The sequence below is a fragment of the Leuciscus leuciscus genome, assembly GCF_965113295.1.
Source record: "Leuciscus leuciscus genome assembly, chromosome: 5".
In the NCBI taxonomy this organism is placed as follows: domain Eukaryota; kingdom Metazoa; phylum Chordata; class Actinopteri; order Cypriniformes; family Leuciscidae; genus Leuciscus; species Leuciscus leuciscus.
Genome location: NC_138729.1, coordinates 46,995,860 through 47,023,149, shown reverse-complemented (window position 1 = coordinate 47,023,149; position 27,290 = coordinate 46,995,860). Strand labels below are relative to the sequence as shown.

Sequence of the window (27,290 nt, the reverse complement as noted above, 5' to 3'; positions counted from 1 at the left end):
TAATGACTGTTTAAACAGGGAAAGATAAAAGCTGTTGGATGAGACTTTGGTTACACTATTTCAATACACCACTTTAGATGTACTATAAGTTACTTTACAACTAGTCAACTAACCTTCGTTGATTAACAACTACTGTACATGCCAACTACATGTTAGACTTATAGGAGTTTAGGGGTTTAGGATAGTAGGATAAGTTGACATGTTGCAAAGTTACTTATAGTCACTAAAATATCTGTTAGCATCAAATAAAGTGTTAGCTATTAAGCAGACAGTCTACGAATAGCCTACTATAATGACTGGTAGTTGACATGCAGTTGCAAATTTACTTTTAGCTATAGAATGTCTAAAGTGGACCATCGAAATAAAGTGTTACTGAAACGTTTTAACAGTTAGGGCCCTATTTTTGCGATCTAAGCGCATGGTCTAAAGCGCACGGCGCAAGTGCACTTAGGGCGTGTCCAAATCCACTTTTGCTAGTTTAACGATGGGAAAAATGGTTGACACACCGGCGCATGGTCTAAAAGGGTTGTCCCTGTTCTCTTAATGAGTAATGGATGTGTTTTGGGTGTAACTTGCAATAAACCAATCAGAGTCTCATCTCCCATTCTTTTTTTAAAAGCCAGTTGCACTCGCACCAAGGCGGATTCGCTTTTTACATGGCGGAATTTGCAAGCAGAAAAACGTAATGCGTTTCTAGAGAGGAAACGGATCTGCTCGTGTGCGAGGTTAAAGCGCGCAAGCAGACCATCTACAGCAGGGAAAGGCAACTTCCGTCCTGGAGGGCCACTGTCCTGCAGAGTTTAGCTTTAGCCTTGATAAAAACTCACCTGCCTGTATCTATCTAGTAATCCTGAAAACATTGATTGCCTTGTTCAGGTGTGTTTAATTAGGGTTGGAGCTAAACTCTGCAGGACAGTGGCCCTCCAGGACCGGAGTTGCCTATCCCTGATCTACAGGACAAGCCGGATTCCACCATATCTTTATGTACACAATAATAATCTTTTACATTGTAATCCTTTTATTTTTAATATTTGGTATGTTTGTGTGCTGCTGCACATCCCTGTGTGTGTAATAAGCAGAGTGTACGCGCGTTGTGGACCCAGGTTTTGTTGGTCAGTGGCGTAGTCTATTTCAGTTGCCTCAAAATAGCAACGCTCCAACAATGCGCCAGAACACACCTGGTTTTCAGACCAGCAGCCCATGGGCGAACAGATGGGCGCAAATGCATTTGCTATTTAAACAACATGGCGCAGGACGTGAAAATGATAACTGCGTCAGGCTGAAACTAGCAAAACACACTTGCATCGCGGCTGGTGCTGCATTGCACCAAATGTATGATAGGGCCCTTAGTGTCAAACACACACAGGATCATCAAAGTTTGTGCGAGAAATGTCACTTGGAATGATCCGAATTGAAAAATCTGCTTTCCTCTGGAAAGTCTTTTAATCACAGCAAATGCACACATGCACACGCAACCCATCTGTGCACTCCATTCACGTAAATCTTTCATCAGCCAGAAGAGAAAACCAAAAACGAGGTGAGAAAATCCAACTCTAATATTAATTCCCACGTTCTCTTGTTAGCGCCTGTGATTACAGCGGAGCGCTCTTGTGCCCTCTTGACCTACGGTGTTGTTTGAGGAATTAATGGCGACACGCCTCTGTACCTTCAACTTCCTCTAAATACTCGAATTAAAAGTAGCCGCTGCTCACCGCTCTCCCAGTCTGTCATATGATAGCGTAATAAAGATTTACATGAGTTATCAGGATATGAGGATTAAATGACACACAGAGAGTTTTAATGGCAAGGAGATAAAATCAGTGAGGATCATGTTTGGACAAGAAATTAGCCATGTTAAAATTAGCCACGACAGAGTTGATTGTCAAGCATAATTGATTTCCACAGAAAATAATTTAAAGAAGCGTGTATTTTTATTAATGTACTTGAATGAATTCTTGCTTTAACTTATCACCACCGTAAATCCTTTGAGTTTGCGGTAGACATACAAAAGTAACCAAGTAGCTTTACATGGTCATCATAGCAGAAGTTGAAACTTGAAAGATGAAAGTTAGCTAGATGAAATAGTTAGATGAAATATATATATTTGTGTGTGTGTGTGCGTGTGTGTGTGTGTAAGATTTTTTAATGTTTTTAAAAGAAGTCTCTTCTGCCCTCCAAGACTAGCCTGGCTAACGTCAGACCTCTTTCTCATTGAGACGTGGTCTGGGAACCACATGGTCATTTTCTCGTATTTGAGGCGTGGTTTACGAATGCCCAGAGCCGTTTATTGGGCGCTACGAATGTCTATCAAATGCGCCTGTACGTAGCTCATAGCCAATCGTTTCAATTATACCAGATGACGTATGTAGAGCGACAGAAATTCGACGAGGAAGAAGACGAAATAAACTTGCGTTCTAAACTACTTAGAACACTATCTAAGGCTGCATCGAAAGGTAACTTCGCGTCTGATGCCATGTTGGATCCATAGATATAAACAAACTGTTTCGGTGTGTCGCATAGACGTCGTCATCGTCTTGCTGCTCCCTCCCCGTTCTATGATTGGTTCCCTTTTTGAGGGGAAAATCTGGTCCATGGTGTCCAGGCTGCCTAGCAGCGAATAAGGCAGCATGGGGAAACCCAGGCAACTCCAAGACTGCATTTACAGCAAAAACTAAAGTAACTGTTTTCTGTTTTCAATTTGAATATATTTTAAAATGCAATTTATTCCAGTAATCAAAGCTGAATTTTGTGTGTTTGTGTGTGTTTATGTCTTGTGGCTATACTTTTGAAAGTGCTGTATGCGTTTTAACTAAACATGATCTCCCATTAGGTATCATAGAAATATCATAGACTCATTGACTTACGACCAACACAGCTGCACAGCGGTATGCTAAAAACATACAATACAAATATGCTATAGCATCATGGTGGTACATTTATTTGTATTTTTTTTATATACAGACAAACACCCCTCACATTTAGTTTGGAATATAGTTCATTGTACAGATAGTTCAATCTATCTTCTTGCAGTAGCACACAACCAGAACGACACAAACACACTTTCTCCTGGTTTTCACTTGGTCTCAAGAGCATAATTGTTTTCCTTGTTCATGTTTTCTCAGCCAATGGTCTTTTTAGTGGGGTAGTCACTCTTTTCTTATTTTTTTTTACTAAGACTCATAAAGACTGCTTCATTTCACTTCATATTTCAATGTCACAGATGGCTAGTTTTACCAACAGAAGCTTTAACGGCTCATGTTAGGCTCATGTAGCGTTTTACAGCAGGCTGTATAACCGTGCAGCATTTGAAACACTAAGCGGCCTATAACGCTCTGAACTCTCCTCAAATGTTCTGCACGCTTGTACAACTGAACACTTGAGAGGCTTTTTTTGAACTGGCGGTGTTGAAACCATGCTCTTCTGTGTCTCTGTGTCTTCTCATTTATGTTTTTATGGCTCTTCCTTTCTTTTGCCGTTTGCTGCTGCATCACAGAGCTGCTGATTTATTCATATCCATACTCACAAAGAAATTTCTAAAAAAATAATAAAAACTTAACCTGAGCTGCTGGCCGGCAAATGATACAAACTAATAACTGTTTTCTCTGGAATATGAAGTGGTCTTGCTACTTCTCTCACAAACCCAGCCTTTTGATATATCGGCATAAAGTAGTTCACATCACAGCTTATTCTGACAGGAAGAGACCAACTTGTACTGTCTAGAAGTTGGTTTATCTGTACAGTTGTGCTTGAGGATATTGTTTAATTGTTACTAAGTGCCTCTTAAAGATTTGCTGCTAATTACAGTGATTAGTTCTTCCTCAGGAGCATTTATTGTAGCTTGTAAACACAAGCTTGTTTCCAGGTGTACTGATTCTAAGATAAAGCAAGTCAATCAGATTGCAGCTAATTTTCAGCCAGCTCTTTCTGTTTTTGTGTGCAGTATTCATCCGACGGACAATGATCTGACTGTGGGCGGTCCATGGTTGAGCCTGTAACTCAAAATTCATGTAGCTATATTGTATTTGTGTATGGTAATTCTGGGTGTTATTAGAAAATAAATAAAGTCATGACAACATATGTTTTTACATCACTTGAACTCATAATCATTTAAGCAATTTTAGCTTTTTGTTATACAAGATTACATTTAAAATTTTTAAAGTCAGTTTAATATAATTTAAGTTGCAATTACTTTAATTTGATCATATTTCAAAAATGTAGGCAAAAACTGACTTTTTTAGTGTACAGACAGTGTTAAAAAGTGTTTATTATAAATGATTTATTCGTGCACATTATTCTTTTTTAATACATGTGACCTCACATTCTTTAATCAAAATATCTTCCCCTCCCTCTTGCAGCGACATCTCTTCTCTTCACTGATGACATGTTAACTGGCGCGGGGGCGTGGCAACCTGTCACTCACATGATGAGACAATCAAGTCCCGCCCTATATTTTTTCTCGATTAAGAAGCCGTTTCACTCGGATATACATCACAATAGGAAAGAAAAGACTATGGCAACTTCAGTTTCACACCAGCTTTAACATGTTGCAACTGCTAACCGTATAGAAGCATGTTATAGAAGGAACCATGGACTGAAAAAAAAAAAAAAGATAGACAGCATGTATCCGTTTTCTTCGCCGATTATGTCGTTCAGAGTCCGAGTCTGTGCAGTAGCCTAGTGGTATCAAGGTCCCGCCCACTCAGGCACAGCTGTCAATCATGATGTTACATCCCATTTTTTTAGTAAATAACTAACTAAAATCAAACTTATTGGAAAATTTAACACTCGAACAAACGTCTGCGTGATAAGAACTACCTTAAGTGACAGAAACGATCTTTGGAAAAAATTATATAAAGTGTAATTGGTTTATGACCTATACTGCAGCCAGCCACCAGGGGGCGACTGAAATACTTTGGCTTCACTTTTCAGGACTTGTAGGGCACACTTGGTAGGAACATATACTGTAAAAAAAATCTGAAGAGCATTTTTGAAGCCCAAAGTGGGCAGAGCCGGTCGTCGCCAACTTAGCAGTGCGTCAACGCACGTCACTCCCGTATAACGGAAAATGGGCAAAGAGTCGGGATTAGCTGAGGTGAGGTGATGGCTAACAGACAGCAGACAAACGGCTAATAGTGACAGCTGCGGCAATCCACTTCTGTCTCTCAAGAGGCCACGTCCTGAACTATGCAGAACTTATAAAAGAATTCACCACCATCACAGTTACACATCACAGGACAAAATTAGCTATATAGACCAAAAACACTTTTTGTACCAGGCTGTAAACATGTATTTTTCTGCTGTAAAGTTGGGCATTTTAACATGGGGGTCTATGGGATTGACTCTCTTTTGGAGACTGTCTCTAGCGGCCAGTCGATGAATTGCAGTTTAAGTCACTTTCGCGTTGGATTCAAGAGAGAGACCGGAAGGTTGCCGCTTGGGTAGGAACCACTCAGAGAGCGCATTAATGTTTATTAATGTGCTAAGAACTAATTAGCAACTGCATAGCAACACCCTGACAAACACAAATGTGTGCCACAAATATGTAGATAGGTGTAGCCTATACATGTAAAAGAGCACACAGTGATTTCTGGTAAACAAAGCTATAAGCAGAGTTTAACTTAATGTAACATCATCCAAACCCCTTTTACCAAAAATATTTAGGGCCAGATATACTAAACAGGGCAAATTTGCATGCGACCACAATCTAATAAAAGCGCAGATGGGAGTGGACAGTTCTTCAGGTGGTCTACTGACAATGCGCAAATTCATTGTCATGTCAGTCACAAAATCAGGAGAGACATGCTTTTTTGGGGTGGTAAATCATGGTGCAAATACCAGTGAATTGACTAGTGCAAACCTTAGTAAATCACGTTGCATGATTAATTTAAATAATCTCCTTCCATACATTTAGTGGTCTGATCTCCTACAAATGCATATGCAATAAGATCAGGCGCAAAAATAAACCTGTCCGCACCTTTTCAGCGCTAATTTATCACTGCGTGTCTTTAGTAAATCCTGACAGTTTTGTTTTGTTAATGCCAATTGAGGGTTTGCGCTAGCGCAAGCTGTTAGTAAATCTGGCCCTAATTGTTTAAATCTCATAAAAAACAATGCACTGACATATAAAAATTCATTTACATTCTCGCCCATGAACCGCCCACATTCTGATAAACAGCTACAAAGAAGTTTGGCTGATTGGCTGGCTTAATACAACTTAGTGGAAAGAAACAAAGTTGTGAAAAAGTTCAAAAATTGTGTTAACAAGGTATAATTAGTTCTTCTGAGGAATAACTAATTGCTGTAATCAGCATCAAATCTTTAAGAGGCACTTAGTAACAATTCAATTAAAATAAATATTCCTGAGATTTTGAGTTAATATGTCAATAATTTAACAACACATTCACATGTTTAAATTTATTTGAAGTTGGTTAATAGTCACATGGCATGCAGATAAAAAATATCTCATCTTTAAATGCATTTCTTATTGTTTTTACTTATTTTAATTTGACATTTTCATGATAGCTTTTCACCAGTTCCCTCATGAACCCTGCGATTGTAAACAGACGTATGTGTTTTGGTTGGCTGCCATATGGGTTGCTATACAGTTGCTAAGGGTTAATAGGGTGTGCTGAAATTATTAATATTCAGACCCCGACCAATTAGAAGCAGTGTTTGGGGTGCTAAGCCCCTCCCATTTGAAAGTACAAATGTCATGCTAATTGCCATTCTGCTCACTTATTCCATTTCAGTGACTAATTCTCAGAGGAGATCAAATTAAATACAATCTCTGTCTTGCTTCCTGAAGCGATAGAGTGGCAAAGCAAAGACAGAGGTGAACGACATTTTTTTCAAATAAGACTCATACAAATAAGAGTATAGCAACGGTAAGAGTCATGACCCTTTCTCCCAAAGAGTGGGTCGACATGCCAGAAAGTCTCATTTGAATTGAATGCGTTTGGCTGACTTTAAGAGGTATCTCGCTCACTTTTCCATCACTGAAATCTCATAAATGCACACCGAGAAACTAGACTGATAGATTCATTCGCTGTCTCTCCCACACACTGTGTTTCCGTGTTTGCTGAATTAAGGGTTCAAATAAAAGCGAGGCAGAGAGACAGATGCCGAGGAGCAACACGACTGAATGTCTGATCTGAAAGGGAAGCTCAAGCAACAATCAGAATTCTCGAATGCTTTGAAAAGTGAACGAGTGTGACTGATTCCATCATCTCGGACCTCTCACATCCAAATTACCCGAGCAGCACTGTAATCTAAGAAGTCAATACATAAAAAAAGAGTGAGACAGCAAAAAGTATAAAAGATGAAAGACAGAAAATATCAGAAAATTAGACAGGTCTAACAGTAGTCAAATTACATAGACATTCATTTCAATTTGATCATTGCTTGTTGACTTGTTTCTTTAGGAAGCCTGGGATTGAAATCAATTATCTTTTAGTGAAGTGATAGTACTTTTGCTGTGGTATATCATTGGGGCTGTTAAATATAAGGTGGGTGTTTTCTAATGTCTTGGTGATTTGTGTAACGATAACTATTAACACAGCCTGTCATTAGCAGTGCTGGCTATATAGGGCTCATCTTTAGGGTTGATTTTTAAACTCCTAATCTTAAGTATTAAACTTTGGCGAATATCTTGTTCTGCATTGTTTGTGTTACAGTCAACATTATTTTAGTATCATTGATATACTGTTATATTTTTAAATATAGTTTTATACTTTTTTTGTTAAAGCTTTAGTAATTCTGTTGTTTTTGTCATTTTCATTAAGTTATAAATATTTCTATATAGATTTCATAGTTTTTTATTTATTTTGATTTAGTTATTTAAAGCTATAATATGTAAAACAACAACAACAACAACAACAACAACAACAAAAAACGCTATGGGTTGCTAACCTAAGGTGTAGGTTGATGACAAATAAAGCGGAATTATGGAACTTATCGTTATGCTGATGGATCCAATAATGTTTATGGATGAGTGAATACATTGATGTTTTTAACATGACTGTGGTATGAAGCAGGCACGATTGCTAATGAGAGACAGATATCAGCGCCACACACGAGTCACGCGGATATAAAGGAATAAGGATTACATTTCATTCTACCGAAATACCCACAAGTGGTCTACACTATCACACTAAACTGCATTTGAGTGTGTTGAAAGTAATTTTTTTCTATGTGTTCGTTTGTTGGCTGTATAAGACTAGCAGTAAGCTAGATCAACATTAGAATGACATACTGATCTAACATTTCATCATGTTGAGGTATGTAACATTGATTTGTTTTATGTACATTTGCTCACCTGTCTAATAAAGTACATGCAAGAGCGGCATCTCTGTCAAGTCGAAGTTAGTCGCGGACGTGGAGCTCTCGGCATCTCGAAAACGCCACGCTGATCCTCGTTTTAGTTCCGATCTGTTTAGTTTAGATCTGGCCGCTAGACGTAACGCAGTTGTCCACGTCTGTCGCCATGGTTACAATGGCAGTACAACCGGAATCCAGGGATAACACGGATATTACGTCATTGACAGGCGACAAGTGGGACAGGGCGACAGGGACGAGCCATTATTTAAAATTGGAATTTCTCTGAAGTTAAAAATCTTTGGGAACTTTTGGGATATTGTAAGTACACAACTGCAGGAAATATATCACACTGTGCAAGTGATTTTTGGATATTTTATTACAAAAATCTTACCAAATTGCTTACCACAGCTATGCAGACGACACACAGCTGTACTTAGCCCTATCGCCTAATGATTACAGCCCCATTGACTCCCTGTGCCAATGCATTGATGAGGTCAACAGTTGGATGTGTCAAAACTTTCTTCAATTAAACAAAGACAAAACTAAAGTTATTGCGTTTGGAAACAAAGATGAAGTTCTCAAAGTGAACGCATACCTTCTCTCTAGGGGTCAAACAACTAAAAATCAAGTCAGGAATCTTGGCGTGACACTAGAGTCAGACCTTAGTTTCAGTAGTCATGTCAAAGAAATAACTAAATCAGCATACTATCATCTGAAAAATATTGCAAGAATTAGATGCTTTATTTCCAGACAAGACTTAGAGAAACTTGTGCATGCTTTCATCACCAGCAGGGTGGATTATTGTAATGGACTCCTCACTGGCCTTCCCAAAAAGACCATAAGACAGTTGCAGCTCATACAGAACGCTGCCGCCAGGATTCTGAGCAGAACCAGAAAATATGAACATATCACACCAGTCCTCAGGTCTTTACACTGGCTCCCAGTTAGATTTAGGATTGATTTCAAAGTATTATTACTGGTATATAAATCATTCAATGGCCTAGGACCTCAATACATTGCAGATACGCTCACTGAATATAAACCCAACAGATCACTCAGATCATTAGGATCATATCAGCTAGAAATACCAAGGGTTCACTCTAAGCATGGTGAGTCTGCTTTTAGCTATTATGCCAGCCGCAGCTGGAACCAGCTTCCAGAAGAGATCAGATGTGCTCCTACAGTGGTCACATTCAAATCCAGACTCAAAACACATCTGTTTAGCTATGCATTTACTGAATGAGCACTGTGCCGCTGTTCGTCCGACTGTACTGTATTGTATTTCATTTGATTTTTCTAAACTGTTTTAATTATTCTTGTTTCTTTTTATTATTTTAATTTCTTCTATGTAAAGCACTTTGAATTGCCATTGTGTATGAAATGTGCTATATAAATAAACTTGCCTTGCCTTGCCTTGCCTTACGTCTTACATAAGCACCAAGTTAAACAGAATGAAAATTAGAAATTTTACCTTGGCAACCAGATAAAATAAAGTAAGTTTTCGTTTTTACGTCATTGTTTATTGTCTTCATTGCCTTAACAACATGCCAGCAATCACTCGGAACCTATCAACATAAAACACCTTAGAAACTGTACTTTTCCTACACCCCCTCTGAATACCATAGCAACACCCTAGCAACTGAATTAATTTGCCGACAGCAACACAGAATGCCTTAGAAACACCCACGTAACTGTATTAATTTGCGTACAATCACTCAGAACGCCTTAGCAACACCCTAGCAACTGTATTAATTTGACCACAGCTAGTAAGAATGCTTTAGCAACACAATGTCCTTTCAACCACACAGAACACCTTAGAAACTGTACTTTTCCTACATCCCCTCAGAATGTCTTAGCAACAACCTAGCAACTGAATTAATTTACCGACAGCAACACATAATCCCTTAGCAACACCCTAGCAACTGTATTAACTTACAGCAACTCAGAATTCCTTAGCAACACCCTAGCAACTGTTTTAATATGACCACAGCTAGTCAGAATGTTTTAGTAACTCCGTAGCAACTGTACTAATTTGCCAACAGCAACTCAGAATGCCGTAGCAACACCCTCGTTACTGTATTAATTTGACTACAGCTAGTCAGAATGCTTTAGTAGCACCCTAGTAATTGTATTAATTAGCCTGTACAGCAACTCAGAATGTCTTAGCAACACCCTATAGGAACTGTATTAATTTGACTACAGCTAAGAATGCTTTAGCAACACCATAGCAACTGTATTGAATTGCCTAGAGCAACTCAGGATGCCTTTGCAACCACTCAGAACCCCCCTAGCAACTGTATTAATTTGCCTACAGCAACTGTATTAATTTGCCAACAGCCACTCAGAATGCCTTTGCAACACCCTAGCAACTGTATTAATTTGCCCACATCCACTCTGAATGCTTTAGCAACCACTCAGAACACCCTAGAAACTGTACTTATGTGCTAACAACCTCTTAGCAACTGCATAGCAACACCCTGGCAACCACTCGGAACACTCTAACATTGTGCCAGTAATTTTTCTTTAAAAGCATGTTTAAATCTTTTTAGACTTGCTTTTTGTGGCACGTTTATATATAAATGGGCCTAACTGCGAAAGAGCAGACTGATTTCTGGCAAACAAAGTTGAGTAGAATTTAACCATGCAAAGAAGAAGTAATCCAACGTGGCGAATACCAGTGAGAGTGCAGACAGTGATACACTGCCTGATATAGGCGGATACTGTATAGTCTAATGTAAATACAGACCAAAAAATCACCAGCATAGATATACATATAAAAGAGTGCCTGATGACACATGACAAAACAAGTAGCAAAACAAGTTTCAGAACATTAGCTCATTCGGTTCTTTGTTCAGTAGGAGGGAAGTGTAGACGGTGATAAATGAAACACCAATTAGCAATATAACTCAGGCGTCTGACTCATTCTTTCAATGAATATGTGTGCGAATATGACCAGACTGGGTGAAATGTGTGTAGTCCTGTGTGCGCTAATGTTTCTGAATGCCACATGGATCAAGAAAGGCGTGAGCAGTCAGTCGCACTGCAGATGTGTTGAAAAGAGGGAATAAAAAAACAAAAAAACAGTCGTCACCAGCATGCGAAGTGCAGCGGGATAATGACTCTGCTCGTGTCAACAGGCTGACAAAATAGCATGCTTGACTTCACACGTCGACCAAGCCTGCAAAGCTCCAAGTCCAACGTGTCCTCTTATTATTCTGGGAACCATCTGGCCTCCCCACAGCTGCCAATGCGCGAGGCACGCGCCGGCCCGAGGGCAACGCCACCATCATCACGCACCACCGAGGCTCACATGCCACCACAACCTGCTCTTCCCTGCCACTCTGACATGGAAATTCTGTTTGGCTTCAGCCGATCAGAGCCATCAAATATGCATTCCCATGATCTGTAGCCCTTGAAAGAGACGTAATTCCGGCCTCCACCTAAAGATGGCAGTAGAGTCTCAGCTACAGCACACAGCACAGGCGGCATGCTAGTGAATTATTTACGTCTTTCCAGGACTATTTGTTTTGTTTATCCTTTATATAGTGACACATAGAGTTTCGGGTGTAATAGAAAGTTCGCTGGTAATAACGTGGGCGAGAGGGGGTTTGTCATAATTGTGTTTTGAGTCTAAAGAAATAGTGTGAACTTGAAGAGAAATTAATTTGTGTCTCTTCCTCCAGTGCAGATACAGCTGATAAAGGAGCAGACTGCCTTATTTTGCCATTAATTAGTTTTCCCAGGTGCAAACATACAGCCGTCGGATTGGCCAGCCGTGTGTGTGTTGTCTTTTGTGTATGTGTAGTCTACTCTGTGATGAGTCATAGCCCATATGGGTAGTTTACTATTTTCATTTCACTGTTACTGATGAGGTCTGCTGTGTGTAAATGGGGTGGTTTATTATCACGGCCACACTTGACTTCCTGGAGAGGATTTGTTTTTGTCTTAGTGACACCCCAAAATTCACTGCAACATTTTCTTACTCAGTATTTTTGTCTTATTTTCCAGGACAACGTCTAAACCTCTTGAATAAAGTTTATTTTCAAGCACTTTGGTATGAAGCTTCCTAGTATGAAACATAATTGTAAGTTTTCAACACAATAACACACATTTATTGAGGTTAATGCTTAATATCATAAAATAAATACATTTAGTTCAAGATCCAATGCTGCATTTATTTGATCAAAAAAAGTAACACTGATTACGTTTTAAAAAATATTTAATTAAAAAAATATATTATTAAATTTAAAATAACTATTTTCTATTTTAATATTTTATAATGTAATTTATTCCTGTGATGCAAAGCTGAATTTTCAGCATCATTACTCCAGTCTTCAGTGTCACATGATCCTTCAGAAATCTTTCTAATACTGATTTGCTGCTCAAGAAACATTTCTGATTATTATCAATGTTGAAAACAGTTGTGCTGCTTCATATTTTTTTTTTTTTGTGGAAACCATGATGCATTTCATTCAGGATTCTTTGATGACTAGAAAGTTCAAAAGAACAGCATTTATTTTGAAGTAGAAAACGTTACAACTTTAAGGTCTGTGCTGTTACTATTTTTATTTAATTTTTTGGATTACAGTAATGATAACTTTAATGTGTAAATCTGCCTATTGTCCTGAAAAAACGTCACAATACAAAAAAAGTCTAGTTTTAAAATATAGGCATATTTTCTGAATGCAAAATATAATTTCTTACATTTTTCTATTGATTTTGGTTTAAATTATGACCAATGTTTTTGGCAGGTTTAATGAGATTCTCTCATTAATATATGATAAACATCCAACTTTCCTGTATGTTTTGCTCTTGTGGTTGTGTGGACAACACAAAATAGGTAGCATAATCACGAGAACATGTTGATCCACATTGAGCTGTCATTCAAGACATCTGTGATAAATTAACTCACCATAATGAAATAGATGGGAATGATTAGAATAGTAATACACACAGATCACAAATCATATCTTAATATCTCACTCAATTGTCTCTTTCTGACTGCAATGACTTCAAATGGAAAGCAAACTAAAGCTTTTGCTTAAAAGAGACATAAGAAAAAGCCTCAATTTGCTTTCCACTTGATGTCATTGATGTCCGTTAGAATCGAATGGGTTATTTTTTCCCTAGATATTTCTTTTTTCAGATGTTTCTCCTGCAGGAAAATACCCTATTCATCTCAATATGAGTCTTTTACAGAAGATATCTCAACAGTATCTCAAACTGTGCTCAGATTTGCCAAAAGTCTGCAAAGGTTGGACCGTTGTCTCATGATATTTTTGGAGAAGCACCTAATGAATTATGACTGAAATCTCTTTCTGAAAAAGCAGAACCAGAAGCAGAGTGAGAAAGGAGAAAATCACTCTCTCCATCTATTTCCATCCCATCGTGAGATCGCAGAGAAGGGCCACGTTAAGAGAAAGGGCAGAAGAAAGATGACGTGGGCTCAAAAGATCGGCCTATGTTAAGGCTAAAGATCAGGGAGGAGCCACAGCACATCCCAACAACATTTCTCTGGGTTTCCCCAGTCTCTCGATCTTTCGCTCTCCCACACACAGATCTACCTACAGGCACCTCAGAGCACAGCATGGTTATCAGGGGAAACGAGTCAGGGTTAAGTGAAAGTTTCACTTAAGTGCTGAGTAATATGAGCAGTGTTGGGGAAAGTTACTTTTAAATGTAATGCGTATATTAAGTTACCCCCAAAAACAGTAACTAATTGCGTTAGTTATTTTTTATGGAAAGTAATGTTACGTTACTTTTACATTACTTTTTCTCATCTGGACTGGGCTTGCTTTTTTGTTTTGTAATTTTTATTTTTTAGATCTATTTTTGGCAAATGTAAAGTCTCTTTTAAACCAAAAGTAACATGAATAGGCCTCAGGTTGAAGGAAATGCAAATTCACACCTGAACAGTAGAGGGCGCAGCTCAAACAAACCTTTCAGCTGAATCCAAAATCACATTCTCTCTTGATTAGATACTTATTTTGAATAAGTAATTACTTTATGACCGCTAAAAAAGTACATGTTACCTAGACGTACTACATTCGCCATGTTGTCATTATCACGTGACCTTCCAGCGTCAGTTGTGTTGTGTCACCTTCATTCACAAATCTTCTCCCGTGGCCTCATGGGATAGTAAAGTGTCCATCATAAGCATACTTCAGAATCTGTCCGGAAGTAGTAGGTCATCTGAGTACTTTTTGCCTACTCTTTTATGAGCACTGTGAATTCGGACATACTTCTTTTGTCAGAAGACATCCGTCTTCCGTCCTTCGGATGAGACGTTAAACCGAGGTCCTGACTCTCTGTGGTCATTAAAAATCCCAGGATGTCTTTCGAAAGAGTAGGGGTTTAACCCGGCATCCTGGCCAAATTTGCCCCTTGGCCTCTGTCGATCATGGCCTCCTAATCATCCCCATATACTGATTGGCTTCATCACTGTCTCCTCTCCACCAGTAAGCGGGTGTGTGGTGGGCGTTCTGGCGCAATATGGCTGCCGTCGCATCATCCAGGTGGATGCTGCACATTGGTGGTGGTTGAGGAGATTCCCCCCTTCTATGTAAAGCGCTTTGAGGTCTCAGAAAAAGTGCTATATAAATGTAACGAATTATTATTAATTAATTATTGTCACATACAGTTTTTTGCCCTACTATATATTAGGGAAGTATGCGATTTCAAGTGCAGCCGAAAGTTCAACACTCTTACTTTTATCAATGAAAAAAATAAAATGGTTTATCTAAAGTCATTTTGCTTATTAGTATGGTTAAATTGGATCATTAAGGGTCAGCAGCAAAGACATTACTTAATACAATGAGATTAAATACATAAAGTATAATCGTGTAATTTAACATTTACTGTACTTATTGCAGGTTTGTGTAATATTCTGAGTCTTCAGTTCACTGTTTTTATTCATTTTGAGGAATAATGGATCTGTTTTTGTGCAAGCGAGATGGGTATATGCATTCTCACGTCATTGTAGTCTTGATAGTCTAGAATAACCATCATGTTTACACACACCTCACACACCGCCTCTGCATTTACTCACGATTTCCCTTTACATGGGGACAGCCAGGAGAGCTGTCAGTTGATAAAAGGGCAAAGAAAGTAACTTGCGTTACATATTTGTAAAAGTAACTGCTGTAAATTAAAAGTAATGTCTTTACTTGTTACTTAAAAGTAATCTGATTAAGTAACACGCATTACTTATAGTGCAGCAGATTAGTAAAAAAATCGTTCACTTTGGTATAGAAGCATGAAATTTGGCACAGATACTCTCTAAGGGCCACTATTTTGGAAAAAGGCGTTGGCCACTCAAAAATTCAATATGGCGGCCATTTTTCAAAATGGCCGCCATTGCTATTCAATGCTTATTATATCAATTATTCAAACAGTGATCCAAGCATAACATTTTATACAAATACTCTCTAAAGGACATGTTAATAGAAAAAGATGCTTGTCCCTCAAAAATTCAAGATGGCCGCCATTTTTAAAGATGGCCACCGTTCCTGTCGAATATTAATTATTTCAAGTGTTCAAATGGTGATGCAAGCATAAAATTAGGCAGAAATACTCTTCAAGGAACACTCTTTTGGAAAAAGGTATGTGCCACTCAAAAATTCAGGATGGACACCATTTTCAAGATGGCCACCATTTCTGTCAAATAGTCATAATGTCTGCTTTGTCTGCCTCCTCTCCTTTGACCTGTCCAGCTTAGTTAAACTTGCCAGGGATATAAAATCCCCACCGGCATAGGTCTCAGGTTCATTGGAGTACACAAGCCTCTCCACCACGGCAAGGTGTAGTCCACAGAGAGGAAGTGCCACTGTTAGAAAAAGGATACGCTGCTGGTACAGGTTGCACATACAGTGGGGAGAACAAGTATTTGATACACTGCTGATTTTGAAGGTTTTCCTACTTACAAAGCATGTAGAGGTCTGTAATTTTTATCATAGTTACACTGAAACTGTGAGAGACGGAATCTAAAACAAAAATCCAGAAAATCACATTGTATGATTTTTAAATAATTAATTTGCATTTTATTGCATGACATAAGTATTTGATCACCTACCAACCAGTAAGAATTCCGGCTCTCACAGACCTGTTAGTTTTTCTTTAAGAAGCCCTCCTGTTCTCCACTCATTACCTGTATTAACTGCACCTGTTTGAACTTGTTACCTGTATAAAAGACACCTGTCCACACACTCAATCAAACAGACTCCAACCTCTCCACAATGGCCAAGACCAGAGAGCTGTGTAATGGGCTACAGGACAATAGGCAAGCAGCTTGGTGAGAAGGCAACAACTGTTGGCACAATTATTAGAAAATGGAAGAAGTTCAAGATGACGGTCAATCTCCCTCGGTCTGGGGCACCATGCAAGATCTCACCTCGTGGGGAGTCAATGATCATGAGGAAGGTGAGGGATCAGCCCAGAACTACACGGCAGGTCAATGACCTGAAGAGAGCTGGGACCACAGTCTCTAAGAAAACCATTAGTAACACACTACGCCATCATGGATTAAAATCCTACAGCGCACACAAGGTCCCCCTGCTCAAGCCAGTGCATGTCCAGGCCCATCTGAAGTTTGCCAATGACCATCTGGATGATCCAGAGGAGGAATGGGAGAAGGTCATGTGGTCTGATGAGACAAAAATAGAGCTTTTTGGTCTAAACTCCACTTGCCGTGTTTGGAGGAAGAAGGAGGATGAGTACAACCCCAAGAACACCATCCCAACCGTGAAGCATGGAGGTGGAAACATCATTCTTTGGGGATACTTTTCTGCAAAGGGGACAGGACGACTGCACCGTATTGAGGGGAGGATGGATGGGGCCATGTATCGCGAGATCTTGGCCAACAACCTCCTTCCCTCAGTAAGAGCATTGAAGATAGGTTGTGGCTGGGTCTTCCAGCATGACAACGACCTGAAACACACAGCCAAGGCAACTAAGGAGTGCCTCTGTAAGAAGCATCTCAAGGTCCTGGAGTGGCCTAGCCAGTCTCCAGACCTGAACCCAATAAAAAATCTTTGGAGGGAGCTGAAAGTCTGTATTGCCCAGCGACAGCCCCGAAACCTGAAGGATCTGGAGAAGGTCTGGAGGAGTGTGCCAAAATCCCTGCTGCAGCGTGTGCAAACCTGGTCAAGAACTACAGGAAACGAATGATCTCTGTAATTGCAAACAAAGGTTTCTGTACCAAATATTAAGTTCTGCTTTTCTGATGTATCAAATACTTATGTCTTGCAATAAAATGCAAATTAATTACTTAAATCATACAATGTGATTTTCTGGATTTTTGTTTTAGATTCCGTCACTCACAGTTTTCACAAATTACAGACTTCTACATGCTTTGTAAGTGGGAAAACCTGCAAAATCAGCAGTGTATCAAATACTTGTTCTCCCCACTGTATCTGCGAGACGGAAGGCGGAAGGACCATCAGAATTGAGACGGGTTTCAACAATATAGGTGACCAGTTCAGAAAGAGCCATAGGAAAGATGGCTGGTTGAATCGTTTCACTCTGTGACTCTTTCTCAAGCCTTCTGAGGTTTCTCTCTGTTGTAAAGATGAATGAGACGCAATTGATGGTATTTCAGCTCCTGTGCAATGGCATCAGCACCACTTAGTTGAGACAATAATTTAGCATCATTCAGTGTTTGTGCACATTCATGTAGTCTGTCATTCAGTTGCAGTGTCATTACCTGACGTAGGTCAGATTCAGGAGATATGTTATCACAAAGAAAGCAAACCTGATCATCTAGACTTTTCTGCATCATGGTTCTGCGATGCTTTGTTTGGCCTTCATCTATCTCACTACATTGAGCATCGGATTGTTGCTTCTGGGCACGAAGTAACTTTGTGTTGTTGAACCGAAGTCGACAATTGTAGTGATACTTCGCTTGGTTCCTTCTCAAAGCTTCTATACCACCACCTTCATCCAGTCGTTCCAGGTCCAGGGTCATTGGCATTTTGTTCATCTTGTGTAAGAGTGGAATGTTGGTGGCAATCAATTTATAGCCATCATGTTGAGAAACATGATGGGTAGGTGGTGATTGGAGGGGTTCCTTTGTGTCTGTCTGACAAAGACAACATTTCTTCCAATCAGTTGGCCTCTTGGCTGACATGGGATTTTCATTTGCCATTTTGGGGGTTTGTTGTCTGATTAAGGCCGAGGGGTTATCCTTTTACCACCTCAATCATAGACATAGTACACATTCAGGTATGGGATACAACTAGGTACGGGTCACCTACACCTAGCCCGATCATTCATCCAGTGCCATTTAAGTCCCGTGTGATCTGTACACCTTCCAGGTAAGCATACATGAACAAGTCATGTATTGCCCCGCTTACCCTTGGCTCGGCTCTCCCGCGCTGGCACAACCTGTCAATTCAGGTGCGGCTATCTAACTACATCTATTACTAGCTAATTGATGAGGGGCTGGTAGACAGCATTTGGGACACTAAACTTAGCTATACTATTACTACTAGTCAAGAACTACAGTGTAAGTAAAACTAGATCAGCTGACACTGAACCCCATGCTGAGTTCCACAGCAGTTAAGTCACCAGTGTGCCCTGGTTGTGTAATGACGTTCACTCTATTAAACAAAACCTTCCTTAACACATTAAATTGAGCTCTGACAGAAATGGTGGCCATCTTGAAAATGGTCACCATCTTGAATTTGAGCGGCACACACCTTTTTCCACGATAATGTTCCTTGAAGAATATTTGTACCAAATTTCATGATAGCAGCACCATTTGAAAAAAAGATGTAAGGATTCAAGAGAAATGGCGGCCATCTTGAAAACTGGTAGCCATCTTGAATTTTTGAGGGACAAGCACCGTTTTCCAAAAAAACATTCTGAAGAGAGTATTTTCACAAAATGTTATGCCTACATCACTGTTTTAACAATTGACATAATGAGCATTTTACAGAAATAGCGGCCATCTTGAAAAAATGGCCGCCATGTTGAATTTTTCGGTGGCCAACGCCTTTTTCCCAAAAAGTGACCCTTAGAGAGTATCTGTGCCAAATTTCATGCTTCTATACCAATTTGAACGATTCTCTTGAAATATGCCATTAATCTGCTGCACTATTACTGGGCTTGTCAGTTTAACCTCATGAATATCCCAATGTTTAGACACTCTACAACTGATTCAAATGTACAGCTTTCTTGTGTGTTTTAGCAGTTGGAGGGGCATATCAGGAATGCCTGTGTGATTGTGGTGGCTAATTTAAGTACATTTTTGTTTATTTGTCAGTGGTCTTAGACTTTGTACTGTTGCGCCATTAGAAATACCATATTTGAATACATGTTTTCATCTGTATAGTTAATTTATTCCATTTTTAATAATTGGGGGTTTCCAAGTGACCCATGTACAACATGGTACTTTTTTTCAGTACAAACCTAAAAGTAATGATGAATTTTAAGGTGGTGACTTTATACAGTAACAAAGGGTTCTCTGGTATCAACACAATTTTATGACATGATTTGGGGAACCGGGACATGCTACCTTACTATACACATATCCAAGTGTAAACTTTATCATGCATACTTTTAGTGCGTAGAAAACATGCAAATTGGGACATTTAGCATTTGCTATAAGTGTTATTGACCCAATGAAATGGTTGACGAATACAAATTTCTTCCATCAGTTGACATATTTCGTATTGAGAATTGGGATGTTACACTACATCAAACGCCTCTTCCTTATTTTTTTAAAAGCTAATAGGTTTTCAAATCACGTACAACAACCATGATTTTCTACTTGCTATTTACTAGTTAGATTTATCTGCAACCTCTGCATATGACATTTGTAATTGGTTTGTTTAATTATACTTACCGTTCTATAGGAGTAGCATGTGATAAGGAAAAAGTTCATTTTTTTACTTTCACATTGTGTTTTTATTGGAATTCATCACATTCAGTCGGATAGTGGCATACTCATCTTTCATCCAATCATTTCAACTGGATGCCGTAAATCCCGTGTTTACAGCTACAGGGAATTTTATTGCTCAGAAATATACATTTGCCAATGAGTCATGAGTATTTTTGCTTTTAAATGTGTACAGTGTATCTGTCGAAAGTTACTTTAGTCACCAGCATATTGCAGACCTCAAAGCTAACAGATGTGGGCTGTTTTAATCTCATGGAGTTTTTACAGTGCTGTTGGCCCTGTAATGCAGATATTCTAATTCAAAATGAATATGTATGCCATGTTAATTTGCCTTCCAGTTCCATTACCTCTCTTCCCATTGAACAAATCAAATGAAAGCAGCACTGTCAGCAGTGGTTTGCTTTGTAGTTGAAGACACAACCCCACTAAAGTACTTAGTGTGAATTCTCGAGAGGGTTGAACTGTAAAGACATGAGGGGGCTGCTGGCCTATATGATGATGTATGCAAAAAGTGTTCAAAGCTGCAGGCATCCGATCGGAGATTCGCATGGCAACAGCTGAAAGTCACAGTCAAGCAATATAAGAATGTTATTAACCTTTCCATACCTCTTCATCATTATAATTCAGTTCCTCATAATGTTACGCTCGTACTTATAAAGCGGTTTTGTATTTAAGAGATGGAGAGACACGGAAATAGAGGTGGAACTGAGATGCTTTAAATCTCCAAGAAATTCAGTAGAATCTGATAAAAAAAATTGTGATTCTGTCTGCGATTGAAGCCTAACACCATCCATTTAATCTTTTCTAATGTCTCCTCAAAACTGACAGGTACGCTAACACACAAACGCATGCAAACATTGATTTAAAGTCCAGGTTCTAAAGAACTGGAGCAAAATGTCCACAAAGAAGTTGAAAATGACTTTGAGAGCTAATATTTTGGCTGGGCATAGACCAAATGTATTGATTTTCACAATACATGTTACACTTTCACCATGTGATCATTACTGTGCATTTAGAGACTGACAGCCAATTGAGTTTGTCGCATGCTCAAAATGTTGCAGTGACATGATATTTTCCCTTCAAGCCACCATGTTGAAGTGAGCATTAAGACATGGCTGTACACACACATTATTGTATTGTGGAATTTTTTAACTGACTTAAAATACACTGACAGTCATTCATGCTATATGCAGTACCTTTTAAAATCTCCTTTTTTTTTTGGGAAAGATGCTTGTGACACAGTTAAAAGAAGTATTTCAATAAAAGGGTTTTGCAGACTTTCAGAAATCTGCATTTTAAGCGTGTCACTTCAACTTTAGCACAATTAAAAGAATGGAAATAAAGTAAGGCATTGTTCATTGAGGGATTGACAATTCACTTGCAAGGGGTTTCAACTTGAAATTGATTGACATCTTCTGTATTTTCTTTCTTTCTTATCAAACATGCAGTGATTAAGAGTAATGCAAACCAACTAACACCGCCAAACATTATAGAATTAATCAAATCTTGTGATGCTTACTAACGTTTGAGCTGTTGTGATGTCACTTCCTGGAGGATGATGTCATTCAGAAACTGGCTTTTAGTTAAAGGGATTTTACAGCATCTATAAGTGAAACTAAGGAGACAAGCGTGCTGGAAGCTGTTTCATGCGAGGGGGGCTGGGGGCTGAGTTGGAAAATATGTGACGTCATTATGTTGTGGCTGACGACAAGACATGAAATTTCTCTGTACTGTATATGTGTTGTAGCAATTAAAGAAAACAACGTTTAAATATGATAGGCTAATGTTATTTTTTTATTGAATCAATGTTGATTATGAAAGTGAGCATATGCAGCATGAGAAAGATAAACATACTGTACATCATGAGATGTGCAATATGACTGGAGAAATGGAGTGGGTAAGACATGATTTTGACCACTTCATTGAGTTTTGTTTTGTAGAAAGACTATGTTTAAAAGATTTTCGTTTTGTATAAATTGTATCTTAATTTTGATCAATGTTTAATCAACCAATTACCTGTATTTAATAAATAAGAAGCAAATATATAGCAGACAATGGAATAAGGCGCCGGCACAATCACTTGCATTGCACGTGAACTGGAGGGCGCCGCAACTCAGCTTGTGCATCACAGATTTGAGAAGTATAGGCTATCTATTATAGAAAGCTTGAAATGTCTACTTTTAAATGTCTTTAAACAAAACTATTCAAAACGAAAAGAAATAGGCTACTCTCTGATTATGTAATCCATATGAAATGTGCATTTCTCTCTGGCGTTCATGCCGAGTCCGCATCGCCAACTTCATCTTTGCAGCGACACAGAAAACACCAGTTTATTAATAAACAATTAAATGTCTCCTTGCTATTTTTGACACATTCATACTTTTGCCGGTTCTTTGTGGCAATCTTTATACGTGCGGCCGTGCGCTTGAGTGCGGCTATATTATGTACACGCTAATTATCCTGTATATAGCCTATTTAAGTAATAAAATTAATATAAAGGGGCGATTTGTCCACTAATGGCTTAAATGAACAACTACTAGTCGACTAGAAAAAAACTTTAGTCGGAGGCAGCCCTTATTCCACATATTTTCGAACCAGCAGGCCATTCTGGGTTGAGCGAGCGACCCTGAGCGGACTGAGCGAGCGGAGCGGAATATTCAGAAATGCGCTCGATCTCCGCTCACGTGCTCTGATCGGAACAAAGCATGACAAATTCAAACTTTATTTCATTTTCTCTGTAGCTTGAACACTCACTACATTAGGCATAAGAGAGTTAGTTAATGCTGTCCATTTATTTATTTTTATTTCACGTTTTTAAAGTACAATATTATGTTAGTCCACAGCCCCCCACTTGGGGGTGCTGATGCTATGACGAGGGGGCTGCAGCCCCCGCAGCACCCCCCTTCCCGCACTACTGTAAGGAGATGCAAAAAATTATTAGCAATTAAATCAATATTCGCAAGAAAACAATTTAAAGTAGTGACATTACTTAAAATTCAGGTTTATAGCCTATTCTCTTAATTGTGATATTGCGTGAAGAAGCTCAGTCTCGGCAGACATGACGTGAGGAAGCTTCTTCACACCATCCCTGCCGAGTCTGAGCGTTCTGTCTGTTATGTGTTCTTGGTTTTGATCTCTGCCTGTCCTTGGATTTTCCCTTTTGCCCGTGTTCCTGTGACCTTGTTATTGTTTGGACTGATTAATCTGGGCAAAGGATTATGGGAAATGTAGTTTGTGGATGTGTGGTGATTGTCCGGGTTGGAGTGCCCTCTGATGGTTATCCCGGGCACTCTCACTGATCATGACAGAGGTCAAAGAAACAACCATAACACAAAAAAAGTAGGCTACTTCTAAATGTTTTTCTGATGCGAGACTTTTATTTTGAAAGACATGCGTGAAAGAAGTGGTTAAGTAAAGAATGCCTGAGATTGAGAAAAAGGCATTGCCCAGATTCAGTATCTGGTGTCAGATTAGATGTTGTCAAGCTATATGTCAGTGTCATTAATGTTACATTATTTTTGTAACTTGTCTCTTTCTGAGGTGAGAAAAACGAAAATGTCCTGCCCTGTCAGGCTTTATACTGTGCTCATCATAGCCTCACACAATATATCCCTTCACTACCCATGGGATCCCAATCCCAATGCAGCCCTCAACCCAAAGGTCTCCCGTTTGAGCCCTTGAGAGCTGCACACTTTCTTATCAGCGCTGTGCTCTTGAGCAGGGCACTTAACCCAACAGATGCTCCAGGGAACTGTTCCTGAAATAAGTCAATTGCTTTAGATAAGAAGCTCCTGGTAAAAACAAAACACATGCACTATTTGAATTCTCTCTCACCTTATTTAGCACACATACATCACGTAGATATCTATTTGATGTGCGTGTTTACATCTGGAAGACGTATTTTTGTATTTTGGAAGACGAGTGTTTGCTCATCTGCAATACATCTACAGGACGTTTCCTGTCAGATGTCAAATATACGTTTAGAAAATGTCTTTAAGATGTTTATGATTTAGAATGTATGTAAAACTGACATCTTAAAGACGTCAATCAGATGTCAGTAAAATGCAGATGCTTTCCAGATGAAGTGACTTTTAACAGACATCTTGCAGACGTATACGTGTGCTGTCTAGAGATGTAACTTAATGACGATACTGCACATTTTAGGGCTCTTGATTTTTGTCTGTGCAATCAAATCTGAGGCTACTAAATAGTATACACATTGTAAACTGAAATTATGTATCACTTTAATTTAATTCGGTAGTCCACTTTAGACATTCTACTAGTAACTTTTCAACTATGTCAACTACCAGTCATAAGAGTAGGCTATTAGTAGACTGTCTTAATATCATAGACAGTATATAAACTGGACACAGCGACCCCATAGGTTTCAACGGAGAAAAGTGAAGCAAATTAGAAGCACTCACTTCCTGATGGCTGAGTGTACTGCGCAGACTCAAACTGAGCTTGACGACGTAGATGTAATGTGAGCAACCCGTCTGTCTTCTAGTAGCTGTGCCAAGAGAAATCTGAATCATTCCCTTCCGAATCTTGCAGAGACGTGAGTAGGAGCTGTCCATGAGCTAGGAGCAGGAGCAATTACCCCCCTGGTTAATATCTGCTAACACTTTTTTTTTGCACTTTATTTAAAGGTGAAGTAGTTAAATGTTCTTACTCAAATAAGTACAGATTAATATTAATTAACTATATACTTACTATAGAGTTACAGTTAGGGTAGGAGTTTGGTTTAGGGTTAGTTACTGTTATTACTATGTAGTAACATGTAACTATGTCACCTTAAAATAAAATGTTACCCTTTATTTTGATACTTTCCTAACAGACATTATAGATTAAGACTATAAGTAACTTTGATATATGAGATGGCTATAAGTCAACTGATTCTACTAAACCAAACCATAACCTAACAGTGTACTAATGCTCTAATTAGATTTAGTAGAATGTGTAAAGTGGACAATCAAAGTAAAGTGTGGTAGTACAATGTAGTTACATTGTACTTCCTCAAATAAGTACTAAGTAATGTTAATTACCAAAATGTACTTACTAAAGATTTATGGTTAGGGGTTGCACTTTATTTTACAGTACATGCACTTACAGTGTACTTACCTAAGAAAATACTGTAATATAAGTTAAGTACATGGTTTAAGGTTATGTTTAGGAGTAGGTCCAGGGTTATTACCTAGTTATTACCTAGTTATTTTAATAACTGTAATAAGCACATTATATATGGGAAACAGGACTGTAAAATAAAGTGCTACCACTTTTTGTTTCAAGGAAGCCTCATGTAAATAAACAGAAACATATATCACTAATGTTGTAAAATTCATCAATTATGAAACAGATTCAATTTCAGCTGTAAAGCAGCTCTATCCACCTTATTTTTAATGCAAGATTTGGCACGGCCATTTGTAACTTGAATATGCAAGGCTCTCGCTCTCATCCACTTCCAGTTATTTTACCTTTACAAAACAGTCCATTATGCTGCTTTATATTGCAAACTGGTATTTGTTATGCTATTTTAATTTATTATCACAATCATAAACACACTGGTTTGTATCGCAAATAGTTTTACCATTTACTGCACTTTGTTATTCTTCTAGTTGTTTACCTATAGCGGCCTCTATTTACTCTCGCACATTCACAGAAAATAGCTTCCATTTTACAAAATAAGGTGTGTAGAAGACAATAGTGTCATTATTCAGCTCAGTTTAGTTCAGTGTTGATTCATTTCAAAGTTAGTGTCATTATGCTCCCCGGTTCAAATGTTGTTCTCATCTGTTTCAGTGCAGTAAAATAATATATCTGGGAATTAATGGTCTTTTAAAATATTGTGAAGTTATCATCTCAGAAAGTAAATATTGTTATATTGCATCTAATCCACTTTTGTGTATAAACTTCCTGGAAGTCTAATTAGTCACAAGATGATGCATGATTTGTGTAATTTGTGACATGGTAATGAAGATTAAGTTGAGTGCATTGCATTGTGGGATACAGTACTCCTTGCAGAAAGATTTGCAGAATGTGTACAGACAATACAGACTGAGGAAATGTCATGCTATAATAGAATATAACCTCTGTTTATCGTTTTATATGAAAAGGTCCTTTATTTGTTTTATTGTTTTAAAGTATTGGTTCAGAAGCACACTTCAATTTTTAACATCATATATTTCCCTCCTGAGACTGTAAATCCAAAATGACATTTGAAAAATCTAATTTCCTGTCATTAAATGTCAAGCATGCGCTTAACTGCTGAAAAGATGCTTGTGTCTTAGTGTAGGTGAACAGATATGATAATGAGTATTTTTTTTGTATTTTTTTTTTTTTGTCTCAGATATGTATTGAAGAATTACAATGGATTTCTGCTCTGGCAAGCAGTGAGGGTGAAGAAATTAATAAGATTCACATTTCTGCGAAGTGGATAGACTGTACAATTGCTTGTGACACATGACTGAGTGTTCAATCATTATTATTATTATTATTATTTTTAAATCCCCTGGCTCTTTAAAAAAAATCATAATCCATCTCTCCTGGAGAATGGACAATTGTGAGTCATTTCTTGCATATCAGTACGTACATCATTATAATTCATGCATCATTACAATAATGTCAAAATGGATTATTCCTTACTGATGGCCACCATTCAGAGTTAATTGCATATCTTTAATTGGTTATGTTGTCTGATAAAAGTATACATAAGGTTATATCTGTATCTTGTTTGTTATAAAGCATACTGTATCAGTATGTCACTGATGGGATGCACTATTAAGGAACTAGACATTTTTTAGAGTGGTCTTTCCTTATGCTTATTTACAAATAACCTTTATTTACTGTATATACCGCTTTACACAATTCAGATTGTTTCAAAGCAGCTTTACAGTGATAACAGGAAAATTATGCATTTCGGCTGTTGTTCAGCTGAAGTCAGTTCAGTGTTGATTCAGTTCCGATCTAAATATAATTTAATCTATAAAGCAATTCTGCAAAAAAAAAAAATAAAAAAAAATAAAAATAAAAATAAACATTTAGCTCAGTTCAGTTCTCAACAGTGTCAATAAAGTCAGAT

The 27,290-nt window shown here is 38.3% G+C and overlaps 1 long non-coding RNA gene across 1 annotated transcript in view; it reads right to left on the bottom strand.

The window, feature by feature from the left end:
* The window catches only part of LOC309499590, a 54,347-nt gene extending 29,576 nt beyond the window's left edge, over positions 1-24,771 (bottom strand). The window contains exon 1 of the long non-coding RNA XR_014206298.1: positions 24,637-24,771. This is a non-coding gene — a long non-coding RNA (uncharacterized lncRNA). The remainder of the gene's footprint in view (positions 1-24,636) is intronic.
* Between the last annotated feature and the right edge of the window lie 2,519 nt (positions 24,772-27,290).